This window comes from Entelurus aequoreus, linkage group LG22, assembly GCF_033978785.1.
Source record: "Entelurus aequoreus isolate RoL-2023_Sb linkage group LG22, RoL_Eaeq_v1.1, whole genome shotgun sequence".
NCBI classification, from domain to species: Eukaryota; Metazoa; Chordata; class Actinopteri; order Syngnathiformes; family Syngnathidae; genus Entelurus; species Entelurus aequoreus.
In genome coordinates, this window is record NC_084752.1 from 37,798,383 (window position 1) to 37,810,567 (window position 12,185).

At 41.7% G+C, this 12,185-nt stretch overlaps 1 non-coding gene across 1 annotated transcript; it reads right to left on the reverse strand.

Moving 5' to 3' along the window:
- Nucleotides 1-4,401: 4,401 nt before the first annotated feature.
- On the reverse strand, nt 4,402-4,474 carry trnar-ccg (transfer RNA arginine (anticodon CCG)). The gene has a single exon. It is a non-coding gene; the product is annotated as a tRNA-Arg (tRNA).
- Nucleotides 4,475-12,185: the final 7,711 nt, after the last annotated feature.

Consider the following 12,185-nt stretch of genomic DNA (forward strand, 5'->3'; position numbering starts at 1 on the left):
ATAATATGTGTACATTATAACAGCTCATATATAATATGTGTACATTATAACAGTTCATTTATAATATGTGTACATTATAACAGCTCATATATAATATGTGTACATTATAACAGTTCATATATAATATGTGTACATTATAACAGTTCATATATAATATGTGTACATTATAACAACTCATATATAATATGTGTACATTATAACAGTTCATATATAATATGTGTACATTATAACAGTTCATATATAATATGTGTACATTATAACAGCTCATATATAATATGTGTACATTATAACAGCTCATATATAATATGTGTACATTATAACAGCTCATATATAATATGTGTACATTATAACAACTCATATATAATATGTGTACATTATAACAGTTCATATATAATATGTGTACATTATAACAGTTCATATATAATATGTGTACATTATAACAGTTCATATATAATATGTGTACATTATAACAGCTCATATATAATATGTGTACATTATAACAGTTCATATATAATATGTGTACATTATAACAGCTCATATATAATATGTGTACATTATAACAGTTCATATATAATATGTGTACATTATAACAGTTCATATATAATCTGTGTACATTATAACAGCTCATATATAATATGTGTACATTATAACAGCTCATATATAATATGTGTACATTATAACAGTTCATATATAATATGTGTACATTATAACAGTTCATATATAATATGTGTACATTATAACAGCTCATATATAATATGTGTACATTATAACAGTTCATATATAATATGTGTACATTATAACAGTTCATATATAATATGTGTACATTATAACAGCTCATATATAATATGTGTACATTATAACAGCTCATATATAATATGTGTACATTATAACAGTTCATATATAATATGTGTACATTATAACAGCTCATATATAATATGTGTACATTATAACAGTTCATATATAATATGTGTACATTATAACAGTTCATATATAATATGTGTACATTATAACAGCTCATATATAATATGTGTACATTATAACAACTCATATATAATATGTGTACATTATAACAGTTCATATATAATATGTGTACATTATAACAGTTCATATATAATATGTGTACATTATAACAGTTCATATATAATATGTGTACATTATAACAGCTCATATATAATATGTGTACATTATAACAGTTCATATATAATATGTGTACATTATAACAGTTCATATATAATCTGTGTACATTATAACAGCTCATATATAATATGTGTACATTATAACAGCTCATATATAATATGTGTACATTATAACAGTTCATATATAATATGTGTACATTATAACAGTTCATATATAATATGTGTACATTATAACAGCTCATATATAATATGTGTACATTATAACAGTTCATATATAATATGTGTACATTATAACAGTTCATATATAATATGTGTACATTATAACAGCTCATATATAATATGTGTACATTATAACAGTTCATATATAATATGTGTACATTATAACAGTTCATATATAATGTGTACATTATAACAGTTCATATATAATATGTGTACATTATAACAGCGTCATGTCCAAATGTATGTTTTATAAACTTTTACACACATTTTTTAAAATTATTGTGAACCCTTTTAAATGTAAAAAACAACCTAATGACTTTGTGTTAGCTTGATGCTACTCGCCAGTGACCTCCCCCTGGTGGTGGGAGTGGTGAACTGTAACAACTTCATGGCTGAATCTTGACCTCCCCCTGGTGGTGGGAGTGGTGAACTGTAACAACTTCATGGCTGAATCTTGACCTCCCCCTGGTGGTGGGAGTGGTGAACTGTAACAACTTCATGGCTGAATCTTGACCTCCCCCTGGTGTTGGGAGTGGTGAACTGTAACAACTTCATGGCTGAATCTTGACCTCCCCCTGGTGGTGGGAGTGGTGAACTGTAACAACTTAAGGGGTGAATCTTGACCTCCCCCTGGTGGTGGGAGTGGTGAACTGTAACAACTTCATGGGTGAATCTTGACCTCCCCCTGGTGGTGGGAGTGGTGAACTGTAACAACTTCATGGCTGAATCTTGACCTCCCCTGGTGGTGGGAGTGGTGAACTGTAACAACTTCATGGCTGAATCTTGACCTCCCCCTGGTGGTGGGAGTGGTGAACTGTAACAACTTCAGGGGTGAATCTTGACCTTCCCCTGGTGGTGGGAGTGGTGAACTGTAACAACTTCAGGGGTGAATCTTGACCTCCCCCTGGTGGTGGGAGTGGTGAACTGTAACAACTTCAGGGGTGAAGTTTGACCTCCCCCTGGTGGTGGGAGTGGTGAACTGTAACAACTTCATGGCTGAATCTTGACCTCCCCCTGGTGGTGGGAGTGGTGAACTGTAAGAACTTCAGGGGTGAAGTTTGACCTCCCCCTGGTGGTGGGAGTGGTGAACTGTAACAACTTCAGGGGTGAATCTTGACCTCCCCCTGGTGGTGGGAGTGGTGAACTGTAACAACTTCAGGGGTGAATCTTGACCTCCCCCTGGTGGTGGGAGTGGTGAACTGTAACAACTTCAGGGGTGAATCTTGACCTCCCCCTGGTGGTGGGAGTGGTGAACTGTAACAACTTCAGGGGTGAATCTTGACCTCCCCCTGGTGGTGGGAGTTGTGAACTGTAACAACTTCAGGGGTGAAGTTTGACCTCCCCCTGGTGGTGGGAGTGGTGAACTGTAACAACTTCAGTGGTGAATCTTGACCTCCCCCTGGTGGTGGGAGTGGTGAACTGTAACAACTTCAGTGGTGAATCTTGACCTCCCCCTGGTGGTGGGAGTGGTGAACTGTAACAACTTCAGGGGTGAATCTTGACCTCCCCCTGGTGGTGGGAGTGGTGAACTGTAACAACTTCAGGGGTGAATCTTGACCTCCCCCTGGTGGTGGGAGTTGTGAACTGTAACAACTTCAGGGGTGAAGTTTGACCTCCCCCTGGTGGTGGGAGTGGTGAACTGTAACAACTTCAGTGGTGAATCTTGACCTCCCCCTGGTGGTGGGAGTGGTGAACTGTAACAACTTCAGGGGTGAATCTTGACCTCCCCCTGGTGGTGCGAGTGGTGAACTGTAACAACTTCAGAGGTGAATCTTGACCTCCCCCTGGTGGTGGGAGTGGTGAACTGTAACAACTTCAGGGGTGAAGTTTGACCTCCCCCTGGTGGTGGGAGTGGTGAACTGTAACAACTTCAGGGGTGAAGTTTGACCTCCCCCTGGTGGTGGGAGTGGTGAACTGTAACAACTTCAGGGGTGAAGTTTGACCTCCCCCTGGTGGTGGGAGTGGTGAACTGTAACAACTTCAGGGGTGAATCTTGACCTCCCCCTGGTGGTGGGAGTGGTGAACTGTAAGAACTTCAGGGGTGAATCTTGACCTCCCCCTGGTGGTGGGAGTGGTGAACTGTAAGAACTTCAGGGGTGAAGTTTGACCTCCAAACTATATCAATGAATACAGTTCAGTATAAATAATAGACATTGTTTTCATACACTGCACTTCTTACTCAAACATTTGTGTGTTGAAATATTTAGTTGGGAATAAACAATGACTCTCCATTGTTTGGGAGCAGTTTAGCTTGTCTAGATATATTATATTATTATATGCTATTCTTGTAAAGATATATTATATTATTATATGCTATTCTTGTAAAGATATATTATATTATTATATGCTATTCTTGTAAAGATATATTATATTATTATATGCTATTCTTGTAAAGATATATTATATTATTATATGTTATTCTTGTAAAGATATATTATATTATTATATGCTATTCTTGTCTAGATATATTATATTATTATATGCTATTCTTGTAAAGATATATTATATTATTATATGCTATTCTTGTCTAGATATATTATATTATTATATGCTATTCTTGTCTAGATATATTATATTATTACATGCTATTCTTGTAAAGATATATTATATTATTACATGCTATTCTTGTAAAGATATATTATATTATTACATGCTATTCTTGTAAAGATATATTATATTATTATATGCTATTCTTGTAAAGATATATTATATTATTATATGCTATTCTTGTAAAGATATATTATATTACATGCTATTCTTGTAAAGATATATTATATTATTATATGCTATTCTTGTAAAGATATATTATATTATTACATGCTATTCTTGTAAAGATATATTATATTATTATATGCTATTCTTGTAAAGATATATTATATTACATGCTATTCTTGTAAAGATATATTATATTATTATATGCTATTCTTGTAAAGATATATTATATTATTATATGCTATTCTTCTATTAGGATGCGAGTGTAAAAGACTGACTTGTACTTGGCAAAGTTCTAATAAATGACGGAGGCGGTCTAGACTTCCTGTAAAAACGACCCAGATGGGACTCGAACCCACAATCCCCAGCTCCGGAGGCTGATGCCTTATCCATTAGGCCACTGGGTCGGCATACTACACCGACCGGAGAAAATGGTCTTATAAAGGCTGAGAGCGGACTCATGATTCGTGTTGGATTTGGTGACGCGTGCGCAGATATACGGTGTACTTTACATGACGTCATGGAGGGTGACAGTCTCGCGCTGATTTGGAAGACTTGGACGACTTGCTGTTCGTGCAGTTCACCAGAAGAGGGCGCCAACCACCTTCTTCATTTGGAATGAATGCCGAGGACATATTTGATCATCATTGTCAGACATGGTGAGACTAATTATACAACATCATTGAATATGAATCATTGTCAGACATGGTGAGACTATAATGACTACAAGATCATTGAATATGAATCATTGTCAGACATGGTGAGACTATAATGACTACAAGATCATTGAATATGAATCATTGTCAGACATGGTGAGACTATAATGACTACAACATCATTGAATATGAATCATTGTCAGACATGGTGAGACTATAATGACTACAAGATCATTGAATATGAATCATTGTCAGACATGGTGAGACTATAATGACTACAAGATCATTGAATATGAATCATTGTCAGACATGGTGAGACTATAATGACTACAAGATCATTGAATATGAATCATTGTCAGACATGGTGAGACTATAATGACTACAACATCATTGAATATGAATCATTGTCAGACATGGTGAGACTATAATGACTACAACATCATTGAATATGAATCATTGTCAGACATGGTGAGACTATAATGACTACAAGATCATTGAATATGAATCATTGTCAGTTCAGAAATTATTATTCGCACACAAGGGACAAACAAAAACAACATTGAAGAGAAATGTTTAATTACTTGGCTTGTTTATGCTGAAATTGTCGACATAAAGTTATCCTTACTAAGACCTGAATTTACAGTTTACATTGCAAAGTAATAATAATGTCATCTGGCGCTGTCCATACACAGGAAGTAAAAGTGAACTATTTAAGATGTGTGTATTCTATACAGTAAATATTTAAGATGAATGTATTCTATACAGTAAATATTTAAGATGAATGTATTCTATACAGTAAATATTTAGCTAACCTGTAGGAGCACACCAGCACGTGGAGAATTCGATATTGATTGGTTAGAGCGAAGGCATGAAAAAGAGTACTTTTATTTGGGAATTGTCGTAGCGGATGTAGTTGGTGTTAGTGCAGCTTGACGTGCAGCAGTGGTCCAGTCAGAGTACTTTTATTTGGGAATTGTCGTACAGGATGTAGTTGGTGTTAGTGCAGCTTGACGTGCAGCAGTGGTCCAGTCAGAGTACTTTTATTTGGGAATTGTCGTAGCGGATGTAGTTGGTGTTAGTGTAGCTTGACGTGCAGCAGTGGTCCAGTCAGAGTACTTTTATTTGGGAATTGTCGTAGCGGATGTAGTTGGTGTTAGTGCAGCTTGACGTGCAGCAGTGGTCCAGTCAGACTACTTTTATTTGGGAATTGTCGTAGCGGATGTAGTTGGTGTTAGTGTAGCTTGACGTGCAGCAGTGGTCCAGTCAGAGTACTTTTATTTGGGAATTGTCGTAGCGGATGTAGTTGGTGTTAGTGCAGCTTGACGTGCAGCCGTGGTCCAGTCAGAGTACTTTTATTTGGGAATTGTCGTACAGGATGTAGTTGGTGTTAGTGCAGCTTGACGTGCAGCAGTGGTCCAGTCAGAGTACTTTTATTTGGGAATTGTCGTAGCGGATGTAGTTGGTGTTAGTGTAGCTTGACGTGCAGCAGTGGTCCAGTCAGAGTACTTTTATTTGGGAATTGTCGTACAGGATGTAGTTGGTGTTAGTGCAGCTTGACGTGCAGCAGTGGTCCAGTCAGAGTACTTTTATTTGGGAATTGTCGTACAGGATGTAGTTGGTGTTAGTGCAGCTTGACGTGCAGCAGTGGTCCAGTCAGAGTACTTTTATTTGGGAATTGTCGTAGCGGATGTAGTTGGTGTTAGTGTAGCTTGACGTGCAGCAGTGGTCCAGTCAGAGTACTTTTATTTGGGAATTGTCGTAGCGGATGTAGTTGGTGTTAGTGCAGCTTGACGTGCAGCAGTGGTCCAGTCAGAGTACTTTTATTTGGGAATTGTCGTACAGGATGTAGTTGGTGTTAGTGCAGCTTGACGTGCAGCCGTGGTCCAGTCAGAGTACTTTTATTTGGGAATTGTCGTACAGGATGTAGTTGGTGTTAGTGCAGCTTGACGTGCAGCCGTGGTCCAGTCAGAGTACTTTTATTTGGGAATTGTCGTAGCGGATGTAGTTGGTGTTAGTGCAGCTTGACGTGCAGCAGTGGTCCAGTCAGAGTACTTTTATTTGGGAATTGTCGTAGCGGATGTAGTTGGTGTTAGTGCAGCTTGACGTGCAGCAGTGGTCCAGTCAGAGTACTTTTATTTGGGAATTGTCGTAGCGGATGTAGTTGGTGTTAGTGCAGCTTGACGTGCAGCCGTGGTCCAGTCAGACTACTTTTATTTGGGAATTGTCGTAGCGGATGTAGTTGGTGTTAGTGCAGCTTGACGTGCAGCCGTGGTCCAGTCAGAGTACTTTTATTTGGGAATTGTCGTAGCGGATGTAGTTGGTGTTAGTGCAGCTTGACGTGCAGCCGTGGTCCAGTCAGAGTACTTTTATTTGGGAATTGTCGTACAGGATGTAGTTGGTGTTAGTGCAGCTTGACGTGCAGCCGTGGTCCAGTCAGAGTACTTTTATTTGGGAATTGTCGTACAGGATGTAGTTGGTGTTAGTGCAGCTTGACGTGCAGCCGTGGTCCAGTCAGAGTACTTTTATTTGGGAATTGTCGTAGCGGATGTAGTTGGTGTTAGTGCAGCTTGACGTGCAGCAGTGGTCCAGTCAGAGTACTTTTATTTGGGAATTGTCGTAGCGGATGTAGTTGGTGTTAGTGCAGCTTGACGTGCAGCAGTGGTCCAGTCAGAGTACTTTTATTTGGGAATTGTCGTACAGGATGTAGTTGGTGTTAGTGCAGCTTGACGTGCAGCCGTGGTCCAGTCAGAGTACTTTTATTTGGGAATTGTCGTAGCGGATGTAGTTGGTGTTAGTGCAGCTTGACGTGCAGCAGTGGTCCAGTCAGAGTACTTTTATTTGGGAATTGTCGTAGCGGATGTAGTTGGTGTTAGTGCAGCTTGACGTGCAGCCGTGGTCCAGTCAGAGTACTTTTATTTGGGAATTGTCGTAGCGGATGTAGTTGGTGTTAGTGCAGCTTGACGTGCAGCCGTGGTCCAGTCAGAGTACTTTTATTTGGGAATTGTCGTAGCGGATGTAGTTGGTGTTAGTGCAGCTTGACGTGCAGCAGTGGTCCAGTCAGAGTACTTTTATTTGGGAATTGTCGTAGCGGATGTAGTTGGTGTTAGTGCAGCTTGACGTGCAGCCGTGGTCCAGTCAGAGTACTTTTATTTGGGAATTGTCGTACAGGATGTAGTTGGTGTTAGTGCAGCTTGACGTGCAGCAGTGGTCCAGTCAGAGTACTTTTATTTGGGAATTGTCGTACAGGATGTAGTTGGTGTTAGTGCAGCTTGACGTGCAGCAGTGGTCCAGTCAGACTACTTTTATTTGGGAATTGTCGTAGCGGATGTAGTTGGTGTTAGTGCAGCTTGACGTGCAGCAGTGGTCCAGTCAGAGTACTTTTATTTGGGAATTGTCGTACCGGATGTAGTTGGTGTTAGTGCAGCTTGACGTGCAGCCGTGGTCCAGTCAGAGTACTTTTATTTGGGAATTGTCGTACCGGATGTAGTTGGTGTTAGTGCTGCTTGACGTGCAGCCGTGGTCCAGTCAGAGTACTTTTATTTGGGAATTGTCGTACAGGATGTAGTTGGTGTTAGTGCAGCTTGACGTGCAGCCGTGGTCCAGTCAGAGTACTTTTATTTGGGAATTGTCGTAGCGGATGTAGTTGGTGTTAGTGCAGCTTGACGTGCAGCAGTGGTCCAGTCAGAGTACTTTTATTTGGGAATTGTCGTACAGGATGTAGTTGGTGTTAGTGCAGCTTGACGTGCAGCCGTGGTCCAGTCAGAGTACTTTTATTTGGGAATTGTCGTAGCGGATGTAGTTGGTGTTAGTGCAGCTTGACGTGCAGCAGTGGTCCAGTCAGAGTACTTTTATTTGGGAATTGTCGTAGCGGATGTAGTTGGTGTTAGTGCAGCTTGACGTGCAGCAGTGGTCCAGTCAGAGTACTTTTATTTGGGAATTGTCGTAGCGGATGTAGTTGGTGTTAGTGCAGCTTGACGTGCAGCCGTGGTCCAGTCAGACTACTTTTATTTGGGAATTGTCGTAGCGGATGTAGTTGGTGTTAGTGCAGCTTGACGTGCAGCCGTGGTCCAGTCAGAGTACTTTTATTTGGGAATTGTCGTACAGGATGTAGTTGGTGTTAGTGCAGCTTGACGTGCAGCCGTGGTCCAGTCAGAGTACTTTTATTTGGGAATTGTCGTACAGGATGTAGTTGGTGTTAGTGCAGCTTGACGTGCAGCCGTGGTCCAGTCAGAGTACTTTTATTTGGGAATTGTCGTACAGGATGTAGTTGGTGTTAGTGCAGCTTGACGTGCAGCCGTGGTCCAGTCAGAGTACTTTTATTTGGGAATTGTCGTAGCGGATGTAGTTGGTGTTAGTGCAGCTTGACGTGCAGCAGTGGTCCAGTCAGAGTACTTTTATTTGGGAATTGTCGTACAGGATGTAGTTGGTGTTAGTGCAGCTTGACGTGCAGCAGTGGTCCAGTCAGAGTACTTTTATTTGGGAATTGTCGTAGCGGATGTAGTTGGTGTTAGTGCAGCTTGACGTGCAGCCGTGGTCCAGTCAGAGTACTTTTATTTGGGAATTGTCGTACAGGATGTAGTTGGTGTTAGTGCAGCTTGACGTGCAGCCGTGGTCCAGTCAGAGTACTTTTATTTGGGAATTGTCGTAGCGGATGTAGTTGGTGTTAGTGCAGCTTGACGTGCAGCCGTGGTCCAGTCAGAGTACTTTTATTTGGGAATTGTCGTACAGGATGTAGTTGGTGTTAGTGCAGCTTGACGTGCAGCCGTGGTCCAGTCAGAGTACTTTTATTTGGGAATTGTCGTACAGGATGTAGTTGGTGTTAGTGCAGCTTGACGTGCAGCCGTGGTCCAGTCAGAGTACTTTTATTTGGGAATTGTCGTAGCGGATGTAGTTGGTGTTAGTGCAGCTTGACGTGCAGCAGTGGTCCAGTCAGAGTACTTTTATTTGGGAATTGTCGTAGCGGATGTAGTTGGTGTTAGTGCAGCTTGACGTGCAGCCGTGGTCCAGTCAGAGTACTTTTATTTGGGAATTGTCGTAGCGGATGTAGTTGGTGTTAGTGCAGCTTGACGTGCAGCCGTGGTCCAGTCAGAGTACTTTTATTTGGGAATTGTCGTAGCGGATGTAGTTGGTGTTAGTGCAGCTTGACGTGCAGCAGTGGTCCAGTCAGAGTACTTTTATTTGGGAATTGTCGTAGCGGATGTAGTTGGTGTTAGTGCAGCTTGACGTGCAGCAGTGGTCCAGTCAGAGTACTTTTATTTGGGAATTGTCGTAGCGGATGTAGTTGGTGTTAGTGCAGCTTGACGTGCAGCAGTGGTCCAGTCAGAGTACTTTTATTTGGGAATTGTCGTAGCGGATGTAGTTGGTGTTAGTGCAGCTTGACGTGCAGCCGTGGTCCAGTCAGACTACTTTTATTTGGGAATTGTCGTAGCGGATGTAGTTGGTGTTAGTGCAGCTTGACGTGCAGCCGTGGTCCAGTCAGAGTACTTTTATTTGGGAATTGTCGTACAGGATGTAGTTGGTGTTAGTGCAGCTTGACGTGCAGCCGTGGTCCAGTCAGAGTACTTTTATTTGGGAATTGTCGTACAGGATGTAGTTGGTGTTAGTGCAGCTTGACGTGCAGCCGTGGTCCAGTCAGAGTACTTTTATTTGGGAATTGTCGTAGCGGATGTAGTTGGTGTTAGTGCAGCTTGACGTGCAGCAGTGGTCCAGTCAGAGTACTTTTATTTGGGAATTGTCGTACAGGATGTAGTTGGTGTTAGTGCAGCTTGACGTGCAGCAGTGGTCCAGTCAGAGTACTTTTATTTGGGAATTGTCGTAGCGGATGTAGTTGGTGTTAGTGCAGCTTGACGTGCAGCCGTGGTCCAGTCAGAGTACTTTTATTTGGGAATTGTCGTACAGGATGTAGTTGGTGTTAGTGCAGCTTGACGTGCAGCCGTGGTCCAGTCAGAGTACTTTTATTTGGGAATTGTCGTAGCGGATGTAGTTGGTGTTAGTGCAGCTTGACGTGCAGCCGTGGTCCAGTCAGAGTACTTTTATTTGGGAATTGTCGTACAGGATGTAGTTGGTGTTAGTGCAGCTTGACGTGCAGCCGTGGTCCAGTCAGAGTACTTTTATTTGGGAATTGTCGTACAGGATGTAGTTGGTGTTAGTGCAGCTTGACGTGCAGCCGTGGTCCAGTCAGAGTACTTTTATTTGGGAATTGTCGTAGCGGATGTAGTTGGTGTTAGTGCAGCTTGACGTGCAGCAGTGGTCCAGTCAGAGTACTTTTATTTGGGAATTGTCGTACAGGATGTAGTTGGTGTTAGTGCAGCTTGACGTGCAGCAGTGGTCCAGTCAGAGTACTTTTATTTGGGAATTGTCGTAGCGGATGTAGTTGGTGTTAGTGCAGCTTGACGTGCAGCAGTGGTCCAGTCAGAGTACTTTTATTTGGGAATTGTCGTACAGGATGTAGTTGGTGTTAGTGCAGCTTGACGTGCAGCCGTGGTCCAGTCAGAGTACTTTTATTTGGGAATTGTCGTAGCGGATGTAGTTGGTGTTAGTGCAGCTTGACGTGCAGCCGTGGTCCAGTCAGAGTACTTTTATTTGGGAATTGTCGTACAGGATGTAGTTGGTGTTAGTGCAGCTTGACGTGCAGCAGTGGTCCAGTCAGAGTACTTTTATTTGGGAATTGTCGTAGCGGATGTAGTTGGTGTTAGTGTAGCTTGACGTGCAGCAGTGGTCCAGTCAGAGTACTTTTATTTGGGAATTGTCGTAGCGGATGTAGTTGGTGTTAGTGCAGCTTGACGTGCAGCCGTGGTCCAGTCAGAGTACTTTTATTTGGGAATTGTCGTACAGGATGTAGTTGGTGTTAGTGCAGCTTGACGTGCAGCAGTGGTCCAGTCAGAGTACTTTTATTTGGGAATTGTCGTAGCGGATGTAGTTGGTGTTAGTGTAGCTTGACGTGCAGCAGTGGTCCAGTCAGAGTACTTTTATTTGGGAATTGTCGTACAGGATGTAGTTGGTGTTAGTGCAGCTTGACGTGCAGCAGTGGTCCAGTCAGAGTACTTTTATTTGGGAATTGTCGTACAGGATGTAGTTGGTGTTAGTGCAGCTTGACGTGCAGCAGTGGTCCAGTCAGAGTACTTTTATTTGGGAATTGTCGTAGCGGATGTAGTTGGTGTTAGTGTAGCTTGACGTGCAGCAGTGGTCCAGTCAGAGTACTTTTATTTGGGAATTGTCGTAGCGGATGTAGTTGGTGTTAGTGCAGCTTGACGTGCAGCAGTGGTCCAGTCAGAGTACTTTTATTTGGGAATTGTCGTACAGGATGTAGTTGGTGTTAGTGCAGCTTGACGTGCAGCCGTGGTCCAGTCAGAGTACTTTTATTTGGGAATTGTCGTACAGGATGTAGTTGGTGTTAGTGCAGCTTGACGTGCAGCCGTGGTCCAGTCAGAGTACTTTTATTTGGGAATTGTCGTAGCGGATG